We start from the raw sequence: 22,395 nt of genomic DNA, 5'->3' as shown, positions 1-22,395 counted from the left end.
ATGCAGTTATGGAACTCTAAGCAATCCTTACAGTACAGCCAAGAAGCTTCCTGCTGAACTGTTTTCCAATTAAGGAGTAGGTCAGTTCTGAAAGGACTAACCTGTCAAGTTCCTGGGAACTCTGGTGCATGAACTACTCTCTGGAACACCTCTGCCTCCAGAGTGGAATACGGATCCAAATTTCCCCATAACCCAGCCAGTGCAAGCAAAAGTGGCTGCTGCACCCCTGGTGAGTGGCCTGTCAACCTCTGAATGTAGCCACTGAAGGATATTTGCTATGCAACAAGTAAACTGGAATTTTCATGGGATCCAGTAGAATAGCAACCCACTCCATTCCTTAGATATTGTCTAGAAAATTGGAACAATACAGAAAAGGAAGAATTAGGTTTCTATGTATTACTCAGAAACAGAAAGTGTATGGCATCTTAGTCATCAGACTTAACACAGTCAACAGTGAAACCTAAGCCTTCCTGTCCATAGGCCAAAAGTTGGTCACTGAATGGCTTGGGCTCCCCACCCCACCCCAACCCCCAGTAAGGCCAGGAACTGCTGGCTTTAGAACTTCCAAATAATTCTTTGAAGTTCTTTGCTGAAGACAGATGGCATTAAGTTCAAAAGGAATAAAGACTTGATGGAGAGCCTATACCTCTTGGAACCAAAGAAGATAAGCTACAGGAAAGATTATTTTGCAGTAGACAGGATTGGGGCAAAGACAGTGACCCTTTTACATTTATTCCAGGTAGTATCAACTTGTCATCTGCATTTACTCACTGAGGGTTCAGAAACCCTGACAGATGTCACATAAGTCTGTCCTAAGAAGATTAAACATTCTTGAAAATGGTCTCTAAAAACAGAGACCCTGGCACTCTTTCCTTTAGCTTTACGTATGGGTACTTTCTCAATTTTTGTCATGTGGGGAAAAAACTTATCCCAACCAGAAGAAAAGCCAAAGTCTTTGACATCTTAAGAGCAGATTTCAAAAGCTGAGCTTCACCTGCAGCATTCCAGGCAGCAGGGGACGCTCCCTGGGGCCTGATTCCTGGACATTGCAGGAACAACCCATCTTCCCTCTGCCCAGGTAGGCTCAAGCCACTGACCATCAATGCCTGGGGTGGCAAACCACTGCAAGGAGCCCAAGGCGTCTCGTCCTGGAGGGGCTGTCTACTCCCTGACAGTAGGGCACACGTCTGTTTCCTTCACTGCTAGACACCCACTTCCAATCTAGTGTCTGCACAGAAGATGTCCGGTAAATATGTGTTGAGTGAACCAACAAATGGACAACCTGGAATCACTTCTGAGTTTCTGTTTCAGGATCTCTAGGACCTTTTCCACGATGTCCCTTGAATTTGGGTGTTGACCACTGCAGTATCCCTCCTCAAAGCAACTCTCAGGCATGAGAATGGAAAGTTCACCCTAGTGGGGCATTTTGACTTGTGGACATCAGCAGGCTATCCCATTCCTGGGATCGTCCATAATTCCAAGAAGCATTCCAGACCATTTTCCACTGTGGTAAGGCTGATGTCTTAACTGTCATTTCATTAATGACACAAAAGGATAAGTGGTCAGGATGCCTCTCTTAGACTTAGAATTGGGGGCCACTGGAGGGATATTTTCCAGAGGCGGGATGACTTCCTGGAGTGGTGGTCAAAAGGTAGTTTGTCATCATAAGCTCTTGTCAAGGAGTGTCTGGAATTTACACGTTATACATAACCCGGAAAAGAAAACACAACATCTAGTGCTTATCAAACAAAAGGCAGCTTAAAAAATGGCCTTTATTTTGTCAAAGTACTAAAATAAAGAGCAAAGATCTGCTTGTCCTACAAATATTTATTCTAATAACAATGAGTATAGCCAGACACAGGACCAAAGAACGCTAAGTACAATGGGACTTTGTTGAAGAAATGCAGGATGCGTGCAGGTTAAGTTTGAATGTGACAGCAAATCACCAGTACAGGACGTTTTGTTTTTCCCCTGGAGAAGGGAACATTTGGGAGAAAGGTGTTGAGGTTTGGGATGAGCAAGGCTGCCTTTTAGTCTGTAATGAAGTTGCCTTGAATGTTGCCTAATTGGCAGGTTGCCTGCAGGTATCATGACTGACAGATGGAGAGATCCATATGGCATCACAGAAACACAGCGCTCCTGAGTGCCTGAGAATACAAAAACAAGGGGAAAAAATGAAAGAAAAACGGAGAGAGAGTGAAGAAGACTTAGACTGGGCAGAGAAATTTATCGGGAACGGAGGTAAAGGCTTATGAAGGAAAGTGTAAGCACCGGGAAGATTAAAGAAAGGATGTGGCCTGAAAGCTGAGTGCTCAGAGAGCTTTGTGTTTGGGCACTTGGGTACTGGCTTTAAGTAATCAGGATGAAGTCTGAGACCGGAGATCAGATCAGATAAGGAACAAAAACAAACATATAATCTGCAGGGTGAGTGGGAATTAGCAAACATACTGGTTTAGACAGAAGATGGGGGTAAGAATTTATGGGAGGAAGTAAAGGTGCTTAGAGGCTCAGATACACCATTTGGGAAAAGACAGTCTGGACCCAGGACGAAGAGCCAGATCAGAAACTCTGCCGTGGTTCAGATTGCCAGACAAAGAGGGAGTGACAAGGGAGGCCCCTGCCACCAGCATCCCAGTCACAGCTCTGCAAGGAGCAGCAGCCAAACTGCTCGTGGTCCCAAGCCAATTTCTCCCATGGCAGGCCCTGTAATTAAGTTGTGGCTATAATGCAACCCGCACAAAGGCTCGTGAGGCAGAAGAAGAAGGGACCTCAGCAGATAGCTCCTGGCAAGGTGGCAGAGTGGTTTTCAGACCTTGCTCCACTATTTATCAGTTGGATGAGTTTGTACAATTCACCTAACCTCTTCGAACTTTCCCTTCTTTACCTGAGCAATGAGGTTATTCAGGGCTCATCTTCAGCTGTGGAATGAAAGCCGTACTCCTGGTGTATAGCTGGTGTTTTTTCTTACTGGCCAAGAATGAAACCATATCATTTGTTAAAAGCTTTGAGTCTTATCTGGAAGTAATAATGCCTATGTAATGGAATTGTTTTAAGGGCTATAAATAATATGCATGAGGCATGCTGTACTCTGCCTGACACATAGTAGACACTTGAATAAATAGCAACTGTTATTACTTTATTAAAAGAGTCATCAAAAGCATTTGCAAGTCATATATCTAACAAGAGTCTGGTATCCAGTTGTACAAGGAACTCTTGCAACTCAACAACAAAAAGGCAAGCAAAAATTGGGCAAAGGACTTGAATAAACATTTCTCCAAAGAAGATATAGAAGTGGACAAGAAGTACAAAAGATGCTCAACAGCATTAGTCATTAGGGAAATGCAAATCAAAACCACAATGAGATCCTATTTCACACCCACTAGGATGGCTATACTTTAGCAAAAGGGAAATGAACAGTATGCACAAGAATGTAGAGAAATTAAAACTCTGGTGCATTGCTGAAGAAAATGTAAAATGTTACAGCTACTGTGGCAAACAGTTTGGCAGCTCCTCAAAGAGTTAAACATAGAATTACCATATTCTATTACTTGAACAGATACTTGTACACCAATGTCCATAGAAGGCCTGTTTACAATAGCCAAAAGGTGGAAGCAATCCAAATGTCAATCAGCAGATGAAGGATAAAAACTGTGGTATAGAAATAAAATGGAATATTATTCTTAGCCATAAAAAAGCATGAAGTACTGATGCATGCTACAACATGAATGAATTTTGAAAACATTATGCTAAGCAAAAGAAGCCAGATACAGGTCATATATTGTTTGATTCCACTTATATGAGATATTCAGAATGAGTAAATCCTTAGAGACAGAAAGCAGATTGATGGTTGCTGGGGCTAAGGGAAGGTGGAAATAGAGAGCAACTGTTTAATGGGTACTAGGTTTTCTTTTGGAGTGATGAAAATGTTTTAGAACTAGATAGTAGCTGCACAACATTGTGAATGTACAAAATGTCACTGAATTATTCACTTAAAAACTGTTAATTGATGTGATACATATTTCACCTAAAAAAAAAGTTGTCAGTTTTACCAACTGATTGATTTACATTTGCACACTCTGTCAAAAAATGGACTCTGTAAATTCTACTGGCAAAATAATCGACTCATTCACGCTTTACAATTTATCACTAAAAATATCCTGAATGAGACTTTATTTTGCCTAACCTAAGCAACGCTGGTGTGTCTTCTTGTATAAATTGCAGAGCAATCCTTCTGAAAGAAATTTTATCTGAATCAGAAAATCTAGAAGAGATCCTTATGAGCTCACATAACCCACATATTGACCACCCCATTCTTCTTGGAAACAAGAATTTTCTTTTACTGGGTTTCAAATCTTGTTTTGTTTTTTTTGTGGGGCTCAAAATAATAGGTCAGAATACACTTACACATTGATTTTCTCTGGATGGAAACACAAGAAAATGGTAATAGTGACTGTCTCTAAAGAGGGGTTGGGGGGATAGGGGTGGAAGTAAAGCTTATTTTTGACAATATTTCTTTTTTATACTTCTTGAATTGTGCCCATACCCAGAAATAACATTTTTGCTTTATAACATTCATTTTCTTCTTTATTTCAGAAAGGCTTTCAAAAAGCAAAACAGCAATTTTTATCATGAGTCCATATTTTGAGAACCTTAACTATTAGGGGGAATCTTTTTTTGAAAGCATACTAGATTTAAAAAGAAGATAAACACTAGCTGCCTTTCCAAACCTTGTATGATCTGCTTTCCTGCCCTCTGTTCCCACCTGGCCAAGTTCCATTGTCCTGCTAATCTTTTAAACACTCCTTGTGCCATCTTCATTGATTTCACATGTTCTGTCCAAATGTCCTTCCGCTCTTTCAGCTTGACATACTTCCAGAGTGCCTTGTGCTGAATGCACACATTCTCTGCTCCAAGACAGACAACTCTATGTTTGCAAAAACAGGAGTGACTGTGACTAACCAGACAAACCCTCTGTTTGAAGCCAAGGTTGAGCTTTCTGGATATTTGGTCTGCAGTTAGAGGTGGACATGGCAGTCTGTGGGGAAGGAGCAAATGCTAGAATCTTCTCTTCTCAGATATTAAGAGGGTGTTTGGCCTTGAACCTAATATTCAGCAGCAAGGGCCTGGGATAAATTAAATTATTCTAAGTGGAAAGTGTGAACATTCAGAAATTGTGTTGGATCAGCTACAAGTGGTAAATACTTGGCAAACATTTCCTAGAAAGCCAAAAGGAAATGTGCACAGTTGGAGGCACACAGTGTGGGGGTACCAGGCTCCCCATCAGAGGGAGAAGTGCTGTTCTATGGAATTCAGCTTGAATGAAGCAACAGCCAATGCACCACCTGCCCTACTAAAGTGAAAAGGCCTCTGTCTTCACGATAGGCAGTGCTCACCGAAGACTGACCCCATTCATCTTGGGTCCACTCATATATTATCCTGTTTACAAACATTCATGAGGAAATGCTTCATCTCTATTTTGAAATTAACAAGTAAAACAGAATTATGGGCAGATTCTGCCAGATCAATTCTGCCCAGATCAAGATGGCAGAGTAAGAAGCTTCAGGAACAACCAGCAAGAAATTGCAGAAGCATTCTTCTTAAAGCTTCAGAAAGCATTTCAAGGATTGCAGTAAGAGGATGAGTGCCAAATCAAGAAAAATCCTCCTTAAATATAAATTATTTAAATATATTTTAACATAAAAATAAACAAAATGTAAATATAAATAAACAAACTGACATCCATACAATGGAATATTATTCAGCAATAAAAAGAAAAGACTACCAAGCCACAAAAAGGACAAAGAAGAAACTTAAATGCATGTCCTCAGTGAAAAAGCTTGTCTGAAAAGGTTACATACTCTTATGATTTCACCTAGATGACATTCTGTACAAGGCAAAATTATAAAGATGATAAAAAGAACAGTAGCTGCATGGCAGTTCCTCAAAAAGTTAAACTTGAATTATCAAATAGGCCAACAACCTCACACTTAGGTACTGTTCTCTTTTGCTAGCTACCAGAATACAATATACCAGAAATGGAATGGCTTTTAAAAGAGGGGATATATTAAGTTGCAAGTTTGCCATTCTAATTCCGTGAAAATGTCCCAATTAAAGCAAGTCTATAAAAATGTCCAAATTAAGGCACCAACAAGTGGATACCTTCACTCAAGAAAGGCTGATGAAGTTCAGGGTTTTTCTCAACTGGAAAGGCACGTGGTGAACATGGTGACATCTGCGAGCTTTCTCTCCAAGCTTCTTGTTTCATGACGCTCCTCCGGGGGTGTATTCTTTCTTCATCTCCAAAGGTCACTGGCTGGTGCACTCTGTGGTTCTCGTGGCTCTCTAGCTTTTTCCAAAATGTTTCCTGTTTTAAAGAATTCCAGTAAAGTAATCAAACCCCACCTGGAATGGGTGGAGTCACATCTCCTTCTAATGAAAGGTTAATACCCACAATTGGGTGAGTCACATCCCCGTGGAGATAACCTAATCAACTTCACAACGTACTTTATTGAATAGGGATTAAAAAATCTTGTTCTCACAATATTGGATTAGGATTAAAACATGGCTTTACTAGGATACATAATTCTTTCAAACTGGTACAGGTACATACCTAAGGAAATTGAAAACAGGGGCTCTAACAGATCCTTGTACAACAATGTTCATAGCAGCATTATTCACAATAGACGTAAAGTGGAAACAACCTAAGTGTCTGTCAGCATGATATGCACAATTTGGATAAACAAACGGTGATGTCTATGTACAATGGAATATTATTCAACCATAAAATGGAATGAAATTCTGAGACATGCTGCAACATGGGTAAACCCTGAAAACATGCTGAGTGAAATAAACAAGGCACATAAGTACAAATATTGTATGATTTCACTTACATGAAATATCTGGAAATATCAATTTCATAGAGATAGAAAGTAGAGTTTACCATGGGATAAGGGGAAGATGGGAGAGAGATTTATTCGTTGGTGGGTATAGAGGGTTTGTATATTTTGGAAATGTTTTAATTAAAAATAAAATAGTTTAGTGGTTTTTAGGGGTTCGAAGACATGAATAGGTGAAGCACAAAGGTTTTTAGGGAAGTAAAAATAATACTGGTGGATACGTGACATAATGCATTTGTCAAAACCTATAGAACTGTAGGACCCCGAAACTTCAGTTAATAATATTGTATCAGTATTGGCTCATTAATTTTAACAAATTACACACTAATTAAGATGCTAGTAATACAGGAAACTGTCTGTGTGGGATGGGAACATTTAATATAGGAATCTTTGAACTACCTGTTCAATTTTTCTGTAAGTCTAAATGTTCTAAAAAATAAAGTCTATTAATTTAAAAAATAATAATTATATGAGTTGGGGGGAGTGGATAGGGTGTGAATAATCACAGGATTGACCTTAGGGTGCATGTGGGGAATGGGTGATGGACACACAGGGGTTCATTAAACTATTGGATCTAATTTTGTGTATGTCAAACATGAGCCATGCTTTTAAAAGGTGTTAAACTAAAAAAAAAAAAAAAAAGGCAGTAGGTCCTCCTGGTGACTGGCTGCCCCTCTCCCATTTCCTCATGGGCTTGGCGCAGACCCAGCTACCCTTCCAGTGAGGATCCCTGGTCACAGCTCCTGAGGGAGCAGAGTAACCCTCATGCACTGTGTTGGGAACGTGTAGGTCTAGCCCAATCTGTCTAGTGGTGGCCTGAGAGACTTGCTGTCCCAGAACTCGCCCTGCATGTAGAAGGCACTCACAAAGCTCTCCTACAGAGCACAGGGGACAGCAGTCAAGTCATGGCTGCTTGAGGCAAGAGACAGCTGGTTTTAAAACGTGCAATCCACCTCCCGGGATCCTGAAGAAACTGTTTCTTAGGGAAGAGGACACATTCATACCTGTGTAAATGGGGGAAATACTAGGCCCAAACACGCATGCCCAAGGCAAGACAAATGTGCAGAAAGGACCAAGGAGGCCCCTAAACTTTGGCCTGGAGCTATTTCCCAAGCTTATTCCGTGGATAAGTTCTGAAGGAGCGCACTCACGTAGGTGAGTCTGCAAGACTGGGAAACGTGTTTTTTTTATTTTTCCCTCCTTTTATTTTTGTTAGCTCCTTACATTCAAGGAAAGCTTTCTCATAACACAAGCTGAATATAAACTAAGGAACAGATGACCCAGAGTCTAAATTCCAGCATTAAAATTTCAAGATGTCCATGTTTCAACAACAAAAAAAATTACAGAATAGACAAAGAAATAGCAAATGATGGCCCATGCGGAGGAGAAGATTAAAGCATTAGAAACTGTGCTGATTTGAAACCGTTATGTACCCCAGAGAAGCCACGTTCATTTAATCCTAATCCAATCTTGTGGGTCTTGATTAGTTTATCAGAATTATTAAAAGAGCCAAATGCCAGATGCAGATATTTGGAGATGCAGGGGAAAACACCAGAAAGACTCAAAGATTCACAACAGCCATTTGAAACCAGAGCCGGGAGAGGAGCCCAGCAAATATTGCCATGTACCTTCCCATGAGATGCTGAGCAAAGCAGAACCCAGAGTTCTGCCCCAGAGAAGCTAAAAATGAACCAGCAGCCACCAGCCACGTGCCTTCCCATGTGACAGAGGAAACCTGAATACCATCCAGCCCTTTCTTCAGAATCAAGCTATCTTTCTCTGGATGCCTTAGTTTGAACATTTTTATGGCCTTAAAACTGTAAACTTGGAACTTAATAAATCCCTTTATAAAAGCAGATCCATTTCTAGTATATTGCATTCTGACCACTTTAGCAAACTAAAACAGAAACCATCAAAGAGGAGGATCAGACCTGAGACATTGCAGACAGACTATTAAAAAATGCTCAAAGTCTGAAGGGATACAGATTGTGCAACAGGACTGAATACAAAAACTCAGAAATAGACAGCACAATACTACCTAACTGTAATACAATTATGTTAAAACACTGAATGAAGCAGAATGTGAGAATGATAGAGGGAGGAGGGCTGGGGGCATATATGAAATCAGAAAGAAAGATAGACGGTAAAGATTGAGATGGTATAATCTAGGAATGCCTAGAGTGTATAATGATAGTGACTAAATGTACAAATTTTAAAAATGTTTTTGCATGAGGAAGAACAAAGGAATGTCATTACTGCAGGGTGCTGAAAATAGATGGCAATTAATGTTTTAAAATTTCAACTTATGTGTGGGACTAAATCAAAAAATTTTTATTTCGTACAAAATTTATATTTTGACTAGTACATTTCCTAATATAATTTATGTAGATAGCTTGGTTGAACAACATAAGTTCGTGGAACCTTGGGTAGGACATGAAATTTTGTTGGTTTGTCCAGAGTGATGCCCCAATGAATCCCAGAGTGATTTGATCAGTGAGTGGAAAAGTATTTGCAAAGTTCCCTTTGGGGAATGGTGAGAACGGGGAAAATTCAACCTCCCCAATTTGAATTCTTTTTTTTTTTTTAAATTTTTTTATTTTTTTATTAATTAAAAAAAATTAACAAAACATTTAGAAATCATTCCATTCTACATGTACAATCAGTAATTCTTAATATCATCACATAGTTGCATATTCATCATTTCTTAGTACATTTGAATCAATTTAGAAAAAGAAATAAAAAGACAACAGAATAAGAATTAAAACGATAATAGAGAGAAAAAAAAACCTATACCTCACATGCAGCTTCATTCAATGTTTTAACATAATTGCATTACAATTAGGTAGTATTGTGCTGTCCATTTCTGAGTTTTTATATCCAGTCCTGTTGCACAGTCTGTATCCCTTCAGCTCCAATTACCCCTTCTCTTTTTTTTTTTTTAATTAACGGAAAAAATGAAATTAACCCAACATTTAGAAATCATACCATTCTACATATGCAATCAGTAATTCTTAACATCATCACATAGATGCATGATCATCGTTTCTTAGTACATTTGCATCGGTTTAGAAGAACTAGCAACACAACCGAAAAAGATATAGAATGTTAATATAGAGAAAAAAAAAAGTAATAATAGTAAAAACAAAACAAAACAAAACAAAAAAAACCCTATAACTCAGATGCAGCTTCATTCAGTGTTTTAACATGATTACTTTACAATTAGGTATTATTGTGCTGTCCATTTTTGAGTTTTTGTATCTAGTCCTGTTGCACAGTCTGTATCCCTTCAGCTCCAATTGCCCATTATCTTACCCTGTTTCTACCTCCTGCTGGACTCTGTTACCAATGACATATTCCAAATTTATTCTCGAATGTCCGTTCACATCAGTGGGACCATACAGTATTTTAGTTTTTGGCTACACTCACTCAGCATAATGTTCTCTAGGTCCATCCATGTTATTACATGCTTCATAAGTTTATCCTGTCTTAAAGCTGCATAATATTCCATCGTATGTATATACCACAGTTTGTTTGGCCACTCTTCTATTGATGGAGATTTTGGCTGTTTCCATCTCTTTGCAATTGTAAATAACGCTGCTATAAACATTGGTGCGCAAATGTCCGTTTGTGTCTTTGCCCTTAAGTCCTTTGAGTAGATTCCCAGCAATGGTATTGCTGGGTCGTATGGCAATTCTATATTCAGCTTTTTGAGGAACCGCCAAACTGCCTTCCACAGTGGTTGCACCATTTGACATTCCCACCAACAGTGGATAAGTGTGCCTCTTTCTCCGCATCCTCTCCAGCACTTGTCATTTTCTGTTTTGTTGATAATGGCCATTCTGGTGGGTGTGAGATGATATCTCATTGTGGTTTTGATTTGCATTTCTCTAATGGCCAGGGACATTGAGCATTTCTTCATGTGCCTCTTGGCCATCCGTATTTCCTCTTCTGGTAGGTGTCTATTCAAGTCTTTTTCCCATTTTGTAATTGGGTTGGCTGTCTTTTTGTTGTTGAGTTGAACAATCTCTTTATATATTCTGGATACTAGACCTTTATCTGATATGTCATTTCCAAATATTATCTCCCATTGTGTAGGCTGTCTTTCTACTTTCTTGATGAAGTTCTTTGATGCACAAAAGTGTTTAATTTTGAGGAGCTCCCATTTATTTATTTCTTTCTTCAGTGCTCTTGCTTTAGGTTTAAGGTCCATAAAACCACCTCCAGTTGTAAGATTCATAAGATATCTCCCTACATTTTCCTCTAACTGTTTTATGGTCTTAGACCTAATGTCTAGATCTTTGATCCATTTTGAGTTAACTTTTGCATAAGGTGTGAGATGCGGGTCTTCTTTCATTCTTTTACATATGGATATCCAGTTCTCTAGGCACCATTTATTGAAGAGACTGTTCTGTCCCAGGTGAGTTGGCTTGACTGCCTTATCAAAGATCAAATGTCCATAGATGAGAGGGTCTATATCTGAGCACTCTATTCGATTCCATTGGTCGATATATCTATCTTTATGCCAATACCATGCTGTTTTGACCACTGTGGCTTCATAATATGCCTTAAAGTCAGGCAGCGCGAGACTTCCAGCTTCGTTTTTTTTTCCTCAAGATGTTTTTAGCAATTCGGGGCACCCTGCCCTTCCAGATAAATTTGCTTATTGGTTTTTCTATTTCTGAAAAATAAGTTGTTAGGATTTTGATTGGTATTGCATTGAATCTGTAAATCAATTTAGGTAGGATTGACATCTTAACTATATTTAGTCTTCCAATCCATGAACACGGTATGCCCTTCCATCTATTTAGGTCTTCTGTGATTTCTTAACAGTTTTTTTGTAGTTTTATTTATATAGGTTTTTTGTCTCTTTAGTTAAATTTATTCCTAGGTATTTTATTCTTTTAGTTGCAATTGTAAATGGGATTCGTTTCTTGATTTCCCCCTCCGCTTGTTCATTGCTAGTGTATAGAAATGCTACAGATTTTTGAATGTTGATCTTGTAACCTGCTACTTTGCTGTACTCATTTATTAGCTCTAGTAGTTTTGTTGTGGATTTTTCCGGGTTTTCGACGTACAGTATCATATCGTCTGCAAACAGTGATAGTTTTACTTCTTCCTTTCCAATTTTGATGCCTTGTATTTCTTTTTCTTGTCTAATTGCTCTGGCTAGAACTTTCAACACAATGTTGAATAATAGTGGTGATAGTGGACATCCTTGTCTTGTTCCTGATCTTAGGGGGAAAGTTTTCAATTTTTCCCCATTGAGGATGATATTAGCCGTGGGTTTTTCATATATTCCCTCTATCATTTTAAGGAAGTTCCCTTGAATTCCTACCTTTTGAAGTGTTTTCAACAGGAAAGGATGTTGAATCTTGTCAAATGCCTTCTCTGCATCAATTGCGATGATCATGTGATTTTTCTGCTTTGATTTGTTGATATGGTGTATTACATTAATTGATTTTCTTATGTTGAACCATCCTCACATACCTGGGATGAATCCTACTTGGTCATGATGCATAATTCTTTTAATGTGTTGTTGGATATGATTTGCTAGAATTTTATTGAGGATTTTTGCATCTATATTCATTAGAGAGATTGGTCTGTAGTTTTCTTTTTTTGTAATATCTTTGCCTGGTTTTGGTATGAGGGTGATGTTGGCTTCATAGAATGAATTAGGTAGTTTTCCCTCCACTTTGATTTTTTTGAAGAGTTTGAGGAGAGTTGGTACTAATTCTTTCTGGAATGTTTGGTAGAATTCACATGTGAAGCCATCTGCTCCTGGACTTTTCTTTTTAGGAAGCTTTTGAATGACTAATTCAATCTCTTTACTTGTGATTGGTTTGTTGAGGTCATCTATTTCTTCTTGAGTCAAAGTTGGTTGTTCATGTCTTTCCAGGAACCCGTCCATTTCAGCTAAATTGTTGTTATTTATTAGCGTAAAGTTGTTCATAGTATCCTGTTATTACCTCCTTTATTTCTGTGAGGTCAGTAGTTATGTCTCCTCTTCCATTTCTGATCTTATTTATTTGCATCCTCTCTCTTCTTCTTTTTGCCAATCTTGCTAAGGGTCCATTAATCTTATTGATTTTCTCATAGAACCAACTTCTGGTCTTATTGATTTTCTCTATTGTTTTCATGTTTTCAATTTCATTTATTTCTGCTCTAATCTTTGTTATTTCTTTCCTTTTGCTTGCTTTGGGATTAGTTTGCTGTTCTTTCTCCAGTTTTTCCTAGTGGACAGTTAATTCCTGCATTTTTGCCTTTTCTTCTTTTCTGATATAGGCATTTAGGGCAATGAATTTCCCTCTTAGCACTGCCTTTGCTGCGTCCCATAAGTTTTGATATGTTGTGTTTTCATTTTCATTCGCCTCGAGGTATTTACTAATTTCTCTTGCAATTTCTTCTTTGATCCACTTGTTGTTTAAGGGTGTGTTTTGAGCCTTCACGTATTTGTGAATTTTCTGGTACTCTGCCTATTATTGATTTCCAACTTCATTCCTTTATGATCTGAGAAAGTGTTGTGTATGATTTCAATCTTTTTAAATTTGTTGAGACTTGCTTTGTGACCCAGCATATGGTCTATCTTTGAGAATGATCCATGAGCACTTGAGAAAAAGGTGTATCCTGCTGTTGTGGGATGTAATGTCCTATAAATGTCTGTTAAGTCTAGCTCATTTATAGTAATATTCAGATTCTCTATTTCTTTATTGATCCTCTGTCTAGATGTTCTGTCCGTTGATGAGAGTGGTGAATTGAAGTCTCCAACTATTATGGTAGATGTGTCTATTTCCCTTTTCAGTGTTTGCAGTGTATTCCTCACGTATTTTGGGGCATTCTGGTTCGGTGCGTAAATATTTATGATTGTTATGTCTTCTTGTTTAATTGTTCCTTTTATTAGTTTATAGTGTCCTTCTTTGTCTCTTTTAACTGTTTTACATTTGAAGTCTAATTTGTTGGATATTAGTATAGCCACTCCTGCTCTTTTCTGGTTGTTATTTGCATGAAATATCTTTTCCCAACCTTTCACTTTCAACCTACATTTATCTTTGGGTCTAAGATGTGTTTCCTGTAGACAGCATATAGAAGGATCCTGTTTTTTAATCCATTCTGCCAGTCTATGTCTTTTGATTGGGGAATTCAGTCCATTAACATTTAGTGTTATTACTGTTTGGATAATATTTTCCTCTACCATTTTGCCTTTTGTATTATATATATCATATCTGACTTTCCTTCTTTCTACACTCTTCTCCATGTCTCTCTCTTCTGTCTTTTTGTATCTGACTCTAGTGCTCCCTTTAGTATTTCTTGCAGAGCTGGTCTCTTGGTCACAAATTCTCTCAGTGATTTTTTGTCTGAGAATGTTTTAATTTCTCCCTCATTTTTGAAGGACAATTTTGCTGGATATAAGAGTCTTGGTTGGCAGTTTTTCTCTTTTAGTAATTTAAATATATCATCCCACTGTCTTCTAGCTTCCATGGTTTCTGCTGAGAAATCTACACATAGTCTTATTGGGTTTCCCTTGTATGTGATGGATTGTTTTTCTCTTGCTGCTTTCAAGATCCTCTCTTTCTCTTTGACCTCTGACATTCTAACTAGTAAGTGTCTTGGAGAACGCCTATTTGGGTCTATTCTCTTTGGGGTGCGCTGCACTTCTTGGATCTGTAATTTCAGGTCTTTCATAAGAGTTGGGAAATTTTCAGTGATAATTTCTTCCATTAGTTTTTCTCCTTCTTTTCCCTTCTCTTCTCCTTCTGGGACACCCACAACACATATATTTGTGCGGTTCATATTGTCCTTGAGTTCCCTGATACCCTGTTCAAATTTTTCCATTCTTTTCCGGATAGTTTCTGTTTCTTTTTGGAATTCAGATGTTCCATCCTCCAAATCACTAATTCTATCTTCTGTCTCTTTAAATCTATTATTGTAGGTATCCATTGTTTTTTCCATCTTTTCTACTTTATCCTTCACTTCCATAAGCTCTGTGATTTGTTTTTTCAGTTTTTCTATTTCTTCTTTTTGATCATCCCATGTCTTCTTCATGTCCTCCCTCAATTTATCGATTTCGTTTTTGAAGAGGTTTTCCATTTCTGTTCGTATATTCAGCATTAGTTGTCTCAGCTCCTGTATCTCATTTGAACTATTGGTTTGTTCCTTTGACTGGGCCATATTTTCAATTTTCTGAGCGTGATCCGTTATCTTCTGCTGGCATCTGGGCATTTAGTCAGATTTCCCTGGGTGTTGGACCCCACAGGTTGAAAGATTTTTCTGTGAAATCTCTGGGTTCTGTTTTTCTTATCCTGCCCAGTAGGTGGTGCTCGTGGCACACGTTTGTCTGTGGGTTCCACCAGTAAAAGGTGCTGTGGGTCCTTTAACTTTGGAAAACTCTCACCGTGGGGGAGGTTCGGCAGCCGAAGCGTCTTGGAAGAGTGCCAGCCGGCCCAGGGGTCCGAACATGGGGAGGGTCGCCGGCCGCCGCAGCCTGGAAGAGCGCCCGACCGAATTTCCTAATCGGCCCGGGGCGCCAAGCGTGGCGGAAGGTGTCAGCCGCCGCAGCCCGGGAGAGTGCACCATTCCCAGCCGGACCGGGGAGTCACGTGTTTGGAAGGGACCCCCCCCGGTCACCGTTCTCCGCGGTCTGGGGATTTCTGATCCAATTCTCTCAGTTGGTGTGGGGGGCCTCGCATGGTGGGGGCACCAGCCGCCACGGTTTGAGGGGACCACCTGTCCAATTCTCCCAGCTGGCCTGGTAAGGAGGAAGGGAGGGACCCCGGCCGCTTGCCGTTCCGCCCGGGAAAGCCCGCGCCCCTCGGCGATCTCACCGGAGCTGGTTCTCTCAGCCAGCCAGCCGTTCCATGATGGGGCATGCCGTCCCTTTGATCTCCGTCGTGGCTTTGGGAGCTGTTCTGTATCGTTTCTACTCCCCTAGTAGCTGTTCTGGAGGAGAAACTAAGATCCGCGCATCTTACTAAGCCGCCATCTTCTCCGGATGTCCCCCAATTTGAATTCTTGATATACTCACAAGCAGTGTGGACAACCAAAGCTATAAGCTGAGCCCTTAGTCTTGGGGTTTATTCATATGAAACTTAACCCCACAAAAGATAGGTCAAGCCTACTTAAAATTAGGCCTAAGAGTCACCCCCAAGAGAACCTTTTGTTGCTCAGATGTGGCCTCTCTCTCCAGCCAACACAGCAAGCAAATTCACCACCCTCCCCATCTCTGCATGGGACATGACTCCCAGGGGTGTGGACCTTCCTGGAAATGTGGGACAGAAATCCTAGAATGAGCTGAAACCCAGCATCAAGGGATTGAGAAAACCCTCTCCACCAAAAGGGGGAAGAGTGAAATGAGACAAAGTGTCAATGGCTGAGAGATTCCAAACAGAGTCGAGAGGTTATCCTGGAGGTTATTCTTACCCATTAAGTAGATATCACCTTGTTATTCGAGTTGTAATGGAGAGGCTGGAGGGAACTGCCTGAAAATTTTGAGCTGTGTTCCAGTAGCCATGATTCTTGAAGCCATGATTGTACAATGATACAGCTGTCACAATGTGACTGTGTGATTGTGAAAACCGATGCTCCTTTTATCTATATGGGATTCCCATATAAACGTAAGCTGAAGAATCACTAGACCAGCCCTACAAGAAATGTTAAAGGGAGTGCTATAGGTTGAAAGAAAGGACACTAGAAAATTGCCTGAAGAAATTCCGTGAAGAAATGAAGCTCTCCACTACAGATAATGGCGTGGGTAAATATAAGTACCATGCAATTTTATTTTTTATTTGTAGTTCCCCTTTTTATTCCTACAGGACCTAAAAGGCAAATGCATAAAATGTAATGATAAGTCCATGGTTTTGGACTCATAACGTCTAAACTACCTAAAGATGGGGAACGGAGCAGGGATAGGAATGTGGTCTATGAATGCTATTGAAGTAAAATTACTATCAGAACAAACAAGGTTCTTATAGGTTTAGGATGTTAAACTTAAGCCTCAGGGTAGCCATAAAGAAAACATCAGAGAATACGCAAACCCATAGAGACAGAGGTGCGAGTCAGGGGCCAATGAGGAGTTAACGCAAAATAAGTGTAGTGTTTGTGATTGGGGAAAGGAAAGTTCCAGGGTGGGACTGTGGTGAGGGTCTGCAGCATTGTGAATGTGATTAATCCCATTGAATGGTATGTTCGGGAGCGATGGGCATGGCAAGATTATGTTGTACTGATGTTTCTACAGTTAAAGAAAGAGAAACTAAAGAGATAATGACAATTGAATGCCATACATGATACTGGATGGTATCTAAAGATGAAGGAGAAAAAACTCACAAGGACATTACTGGGGCATTAGAAAAAAATAGAATATAAAATTTTACCTTTATATCAAATTTCTTGAATTTGATAACTACCCTTAAGGTGATTAAATAAACGAATATTTTTGTTCATAGGAAACATACATGGATGTGTTATGTGATCAGAGAGTATGATGTGTGCAACCTGCTCTCAAATGTTCAAAAAAGATGACAGATGAATCCTAGATTGATAGATGATGAGAGATAGATAGATAGATAGATAGATAGATAGATAGATAGATAGATAGATAGATAGATAGAGAATGATATGGCAAAGGTGGCAAAATGTTAAAATAGGTGTATCTGGATCGCTGGGTAGGTGGCATGTTGGAATTTTCTGTATAAGTTTTGTATTATTTTTGCAACTGCCCTGTAAGGATGAACTTATTTCAAAATAAGGTTTTTTTGAAAATACAGATATTGACCCCAGAGAACAAAGGAACAAATTCAAGTATCAATTTAAGGGAAATATTTCTAAAGTTAACTTTAGGTGCCTTTTTTTTTTTGGTGGGAATATACACGCTTTTATTTCACTGAATGGGAAATAGGATAAAATGAGAATTCTATATGACTGCCTGAATTAAAATATGGTATACTTAATTTGGAATAAGTTGAGCTAATGAGTTGAGTATTAAAAAAGTCAGATTATAAGAAGTTAACAAAAAAAGTATTTTGTTTTGTTTTTGCTTTTGAGTGTATCTTAGTAAGCAAACTTTTCCTCTTCCTTGATGACTAGATAAATGAAAGTAGACTGTTTGTTAAAGTTCCCCCCCCCAATTTTTTTTCTAAATAATTTGAGCAATTTTGAGAAAATACAGCTTCTTTATTTTCCTATTAAGTGTTTTGCTTTTCTTCAAGGACCCCCATCTATTGGATAGGTGAGGATGGTGACAGATACCTAAGTTGTAGTCCAATTTATCTTCATTTAAAATTTTACACAGTTTCTTTAGACAAATGCTGAGTTCCTTTAGGTCTTTCATGTTCCTTCTCCTCTCCTGTTTCTAAAATGACCCCTGGGATTTCTGGGGGATGTACACCTGGCATGACCTTGGGGTAGAGGTATGTTCCATGCTGTGTCCTGGATTCCACTGATCTCTGCTGCTGAGAAGTTGGACTGGTCAACTTCATGGTCAGGTGAGAGCCTGGCCCCACTTTGTCTTTTGGCATGATCTATTCGTGCTTCCAGTTGGCACCTGTGGTCCTGGTAACCCTGGTCTCAGATTCCCCACCTATGCTGACCCCAGGCCACTAAAAAAAAGGCCCACCTGCACACCCACAAAATCCACACTTTCTCTTTAGGGCATACAAGCAGGTCCCTTTCCCCTGCCTGTTGCTTAAAGGTCTCTGGAAATAAAGAGCACTACTTCAGGCTCATCCAGCTTCTCACAGCACCACCCCATTGTGGTGTCCATGCCATGTCAGATGGTCTCAAACCCAAAGCTGCAGTTCTCCTAGGGGCCTGAAGCCCTTCCTATGCCACACTCATGGGAGCACCTCACTAGCCCTGTGATCACTGGCTTTCATCAAACTAACTGATGTGTTCCTCCAACTCACATTCTCTCTCTCTCTCTCTCTCTCTCTCACACACACACACACACACACACACACACACACACACACACACACACGGTTTCCCTGAAGGAAGCTGGAGGTGAGAATCCTCATGTTGACTTCTTTACTTTCCCTCATTCTCCCTTCCATCACTCGCAAAAGGAAGTGGGTTTCACTCTTTTCCTTCATTGTATCTTCCTAGCCACCAAAGGTCAAAAGGGCTGCTTTTTATTTTCAAGGAGGAAACTATCATCCAGGCATGGTCCTCGATTTACTAACTTTAGTAACTAAGCAAATTTATTGATCTTTGGTCTCATCCTCACCTACTCTCTCAAGTCCGACAGTCAAAAAGGCTATCATCTTGTAGCCTATCCATGCAATCCTCTAATTTAATAGTCAAATCAGTTAAATTTGTTACAAATTAATACAGTTACAAATGTAACTGTATTGCTACCACTTGCTTTTTTCATAAAGCCCTGAAATGGATAATGGGACACCCAGAGGCAAATAAAGTTTATTGGGTCTGGACCCATATCTAGACATGCTTCACAGCGCCATTCTCCTACACCTGTTCACTGAGTTCATTGAGGTGGCCACCACTTTTTCACTAGGGCAGCCCAGTGTGGACACTGTGAAGAGCCCTACAATGAGGTCTCTAGGTTTCTAGCTTTGATAACAGGAGCACTGTTTCAATCTTTGTAAAAGCCCCTGTAATTAAGTTCCCTAGTCCTCAGTGAAGGTAATGTCACTTTACTGTTATCTCTTACATCTCCCAGCTATGTTGGCTTTTCTGACAAAAGGAGGATTGGTTAACTTGAACAGTAAACAGACTCGCAGGCCACGGTCAAAGGTTTCCCTGAACAAATGTTTACCCCCTCCCCACCCTGGCCATGTATCTTGGTTACATTTTAGCAAACTCTAATAGGAAACTGGATAACCCACCCTCAAACTTTTGGTTACACTCTCTAACTTTTCTCATTTTCTGAAGAATCCATACATGTCATCTCCTTGATTTTCCTGTTTCTCTCCAGTTCTTTTTGATCCATATAATGTGTATACACCTGGTTCTTGCAATCCTTTGGGGAGGCCCATCTTAGCTCATGAGGTCACTGCCTCTGCCAGCTAGAAGATCACTTTCCTTTGTGACCAGACAGTTGTGATGTGTCAATTCTGCTGCACTGGGCAAGGACCCCAAAGACCTGCAGGGTCCCCTTCGACTGGTCACTCTCTAGTAATGTGACTCCTGCAGGGTCCCCTTCAACTGATCACTCTCTAGTAATGTGACTCCTGCAGAGTCCCCTTCAACTGGTCACTCTCCAGTGATGTGGCTTGGATAAGTTACTCACATGCCACCTTAATTCTCATCTGTAAAATAAAAAAAATGATATAACACAAATAAGATTATTGTGAATTACATAAACTAATTGCACAGCAACAGCTAGCACAGTCAGCACTCTGTAACCATGAGTTATCATTATTGAAAATGGGTCCTCAAAGGCCCATGCTTCATAGCAAAGTTCAGGAGATGCAACCCTTGAGGGGTGATCCCTCGGAGACTATGTCCCTTGTTTCAGCAGCCCTCTCACGGAGAGGGCCTCTTGCAGAGAGGTTCAAGAGGCAGAATTCTTGGCCACTGAAAAGGAGCTCATCTCAGTTTACTGAGGACCCTGTATGAGTAACTGAAAATTCCCCAGGCAGAAGACAGCAAGCGGTGCAGCGCTGTGAGTAAGCAGCCAGGATGCAACCCCGTGGAGGTGGGATATGAAGCTGTTTCTTGAAGAGTTGAGAGGCTGAGGCACCTGACTCAAGTCAAGAGTTAGTAACCACAACCTTACCTGTCTGAGTGTGAAAGGAGTACATGAGGAAATCTCATCTAGGTGGAGGTTCCTAAGGGACCTTTAGAAAACAGGTGGAAGTTCTCACGGGACCTTGAGAAAAAAAAGTAGCTTGATACCGTAATAGCCTAGTCTTTGCTCCAGAAGCTTAGGTTAGAATTTCCAAACCAGCGGCTATCTCATTGCAGCAAGTCTTGCCAAAGGCTATTTTAATATATTCACAGAGTTGTGCAACCATCACCAGAATCAATTTTATAATATCTGAATCACCCCAAAAAGAAAACTATTAGCAATCACTCCCCGTGCTGGTTTGAAAGGAAGTATATTCCCTAGAAAAGCCATGTTTTAATCAAAATCCCATTTCATAAAGGTAGAATAATCCCTATTCAATCCTTGAAACTGTAATCAGATCATCTCCCTGGATGATGTGATTTAGTCAAGAGTGGCTGTTAAACTGGATTAGGTGACAACATGTCTCCACCCATTTGGGTGGGTCGTGTTTGGTTTATTGAAGTCCTATAAAAGAGGAAACATTTTGGAGAATAAGAGATTCAGAGAGAGCAGAGCAGAATGACATAGCCACGAGAGCCCACAAGCCAGTGACCTTTGGAGATGAAGAAGGAAAACGTCTCCGGGGGAGCTTCATAAAACAGGAAGCCAGGAGAGAAAGCTAGCAGATGATGCCTTGCTCACCCTATGCCTTTCCAGCTGAGAGAAACATGAACTTCATCGGCCTTCTTGAACCAAGGTATCTTTCCCTGGATACCTTTGATTGGACATTTCCATAGACTTGTTGTAATTGGGACATTTTCTCGGCCTTAGAACTGTAAACTAGCAACTCATTAAATTCTCCTTTTTAAAAGCCATTTTGTTTCTAGTATATTGTATTCTGGCAGCTAGCAAACTAGAACACCCCCCATTTCCTACACCCTCTCCTCTCTTTGCTCCCAGCCCTAGGCAGCCATTAATCTAATTTCTGTTTCTATAGACTTGCCTATTCTGGACATTTCATACAAATGAAATAAGAAAACATGTGGACTTTTGTAACTAGCATCATTCACCTAACATTTTTTCCAAGTTGGTTCATTTTGTAACATGTATGATACTTCGTTACTTTTTATGGCTGAATAATATTCCATTGCATGTATATCTCATAAGTTGTTTATACATTCATCCACTGATGAACATTTAGATTGTTTTCATTTTTTGATTATTATGAATAATGCTACTATACACAGGTTTTTGTGAGGAGATATATATATTTTTGTTTGTTTGTTTTGTTTTGTTTTTTGTTTGTTTGTTTTTGGTATGGGCAGGCTCTGGGAATCAGACCCGGGTCTCCAGCATGGCAAGCAAGAACTCTGCCACTGAGCCACCACTGCCCATTCGAGATATATTTTTTTGATTTCTCTTAGGTATGCAACTAGGAGTAGAATTGCTAGGTCATTTGGTAACTCTAGGATCAACATTCTGAGAAACTGCCACACTGTTTTTCAAAGCTGCCGGACCATTTTACATTTCTACCAGCAGTGTATGGGAGTTCTGATTTCTCACCAACATTTGTTATTGTCTTTTTGATTATAGCCATCATACTGGGTGTAAAGTGACCTTATTGTAGTTTTGGTTTGCATTTCTTTTGATGACTAAGGATGTTGAGAATCTTTTCCTGTGCTTATTGGCTATTTGCATAACTGAAATGTCTATTCAGATCCCTTTGCAATTTCTAAATTGGGCTATTTGTCTTTTAATTGTTGAGTTATAAGTGTTCCTTAT

General features: G+C 39.7%; 1 pseudogene; it reads left to right on the top strand.

Moving 5' to 3' along the window:
• The first annotated feature begins 2,114 nt into the window (after window positions 1-2,114).
• Window positions 2,115-22,395, top strand: part of LOC143675879 (COX assembly mitochondrial protein homolog pseudogene) — a 45,126-nt pseudogene continuing 24,845 nt past the window's right edge.

This window comes from Tamandua tetradactyla, chromosome 3, assembly GCF_023851605.1.
Source record: "Tamandua tetradactyla isolate mTamTet1 chromosome 3, mTamTet1.pri, whole genome shotgun sequence".
Taxonomy (NCBI): domain Eukaryota; kingdom Metazoa; phylum Chordata; class Mammalia; order Pilosa; family Myrmecophagidae; genus Tamandua; species Tamandua tetradactyla.
This window is presented reverse-complemented; position numbering and strand designations above follow the sequence as displayed.